Source organism: Carlito syrichta, unplaced genomic scaffold, assembly GCF_000164805.1.
Source record: "Carlito syrichta isolate Samal-C Ts95f unplaced genomic scaffold, Tarsius_syrichta-2.0.1 Scaffold309192, whole genome shotgun sequence".
NCBI lineage: Eukaryota > Metazoa > Chordata > Mammalia > Primates > Tarsiidae > Carlito > Carlito syrichta.
The window spans coordinates 53,333-56,088 of record NW_007253288.1 but is presented as its reverse complement, the minus strand read 5'-3'; positions in this window follow the sequence as shown (position 1 = coordinate 56,088).

Below are 2,756 nucleotides of genomic sequence, written 5' to 3'. Positions count from 1 at the left end.
TTACCAAATCTTTTTCCTCATTTATATGTTGTGAAGAGCTTCATTAACAGCATTAAATCAACATGAACTTCAATAACACATTTAACCAGTGACCGCAAATCTCATTTACAAATTACTTAAAATAGACTTTTGCTTATGGAAAATAAGAATTTGTTCCATGTATGATGCACTCTGCACACTTAATTTGAAAGGGAAGCCTAAGGCCACTAATTTGTTCATCTGATTCAGAAAGCAAGCACATCAGTTAAAAACAACTTTCGCGGATTCGCGACCCGCCTGGGCAACGAGACCTCATCTCTACAATAAATCAAAAAATCAGCTGGGCGTGGTAGCGCATGCCTGTAATTCTGGCTACTTGGAAGGCTAAGGCAGAAGGATCGCCGGAGCCCAGCAGGTCGAGGCTGCGGTGGCCGGAAGCGGCCACTGGACTCCAGTCTCGGCGACAGAGTGAGACTCCAACTCAAAAAAAAAAAAACAACTTTCATCTGCCAACAATGAGTGTTTGCCAATTATCCAGAATAAATAGCAAATCATTTTTTAAAATGTGATGGGAGGGGTAAATTCTCTTTCTAAACTAAGTCCCAAATGCACAAATGGTAGCAAGAGCTAATGAAAGCAGCTACTCTATCGTCAGTATCCAAGTCAGGTGATATTAATATCAGGCTCAGTGGTCCCTAATTACCTTCACAAGATAGCAACATCAGCATTCCAAATCTTACAGGCTGCTCCTCCTAGGCAAACATTTCTCCTCTGAATGTTACTTTCCCACAGACAACAGTTGCTTCAGTTATCCATGTTTGCTCTGTATGACACTGCCACACCCCTGGTCACATTTTATTAAACCAAGTTATCACCTGAGCCAGGACAGACATTTATTGACTCAGAAGTTAACTGGAATCTGTTTAGACCCTTGAAGTGAGACACAGAGTTGGGAGATGGGCCCAGCACTAGAATGAAAATCCAAGTACCTCCTTGAACTACTAATTATTCCTGTGATCCTATAATTCAGTATCTCTCATGGTCCATAAGCTACTGTAGGACTCTTGTTTTAATTTAATTTATGTTTAAGTTTTCTGAAAGGAATTGCTGTGATTCAAAGCAACAAAGTTTCAATAGATGATGTCACCATGGGAAAACCACAGAAATCTTTGTCTGACTAACAGTATCACTCATTGATTTAACAACATAAATCAAGCACTAGTCTGTGTATAAAGCATACAAAAGAAACCCAGACAGTGAGACTTCCACTTTCCAATCCTGTAAGCAAGGAACTTGGAATTCATCGCTCTATTTTAACAAGTAAAAAGCTCAACAGACTAAAAACTCAGTTACTCTTCTTGGATCCATAAGAAAGCAGAGGATGCAGGGAAAACCATTGCCCACAAGACTGGAGAGACAGGGAAGTGACTATAGGGAGTCACTGTTTACCAGAGCAGAGACTCAAGAGCAGAACCCACCCTGGGAATCAGTGTTGGGGTTGCGAAACCTGAATTGTTATTGACAAACTGCTAGAGGCTCAGTGCAGACAAGTCTGAGAGTTAAAAACTCCGGCAGAATTCCACAACCAACTCATCTTTGACAAAGCCTCCAACAACAACCACTGAGGAGAGGAGAACCTATTCAGTAAATGGTGCTGGGAAAACTGGCTGATCACATGCAGAAGATTGAAACAGGACCGCTACCTATCACCATACACAAAAATTAACTCTAAATGGATCAAAGACCTAAATGTAAAACCTCAAATTATAACAATCTTAGGAAGTGCAGGAGACACCCTTATGGAAATTGAAACTGGAAACCAATTCCTATTCAGAACCCTAAAGGCCAATACCTTAAGAAATAAGATAGTCAAGTGAGACCTCATCAAACTAGCAAGTCTCTGCAAAGCGAAAGAAACCATCAAGAGAGCAGGGAGACAGCCCACAGAATGGGAAAAAATATTTGCCTACTGTATATCTGAAACAATTCAGGTTTCACAACCCCAACACTGATTCCCATGGTGGGTTCTGCTCTTGAATCTCTGCTCTGGTAAACAGTGACTCCCTATTGTCACTTCCGTGTCTCGCCAATCTTGTGGCAAATGGTTTTCCCTACATCCTCTGCTTTCTTATGGATCCAAGAAGAGTAACTGAGTTTTTAGACTCTTGAGCTTTTTACTTGTTAAAATAGAGCAGCGAATTCCAAGCTCCTAACTTGCAGGATTGGAAAGTGGAAGTCTCAGAAAGGCCTAACATCTAGGATCTACAAGGAATTCAAATGTGCTGAAAGGAAAAAAATAAACAGCCCCTTTAAAAAGTGGGCAAAAGACATGAATAGACACTTCTCAAATGATGATATACAGAGAGCCAACAGACATATGAAAAAGTGCTCAGCCTCACTCATCATCAGAGAAATGCAAAACAAAACCACATTGAGATACCACCTAACTCCAGTAAGAATGGCCATCATTAATAAAACAAACAACAACAGATGCTGGTGAGAATGTGGAGAAAAAGGAACGTTTCTACACGGCTGGTGGAAATGCAGACTAGTACAACCTCTTTGGAAGACAGTGTGGCAATTTCTGAAAGAACTAGAAATTGACCTTCCATATGACCCAGCAATTCCCCCATTGGGAATTTACCCAGAGGAACTCAAATTATTCTACAAAAGAGATCCCTGCACACCCATGTTTGTTGCAGCTCTATTCACAATAGCAAAAACATGGAACCAACCATGCTGCCCATCGAAGCTGGACTGGATAAAAAAATGTGGTA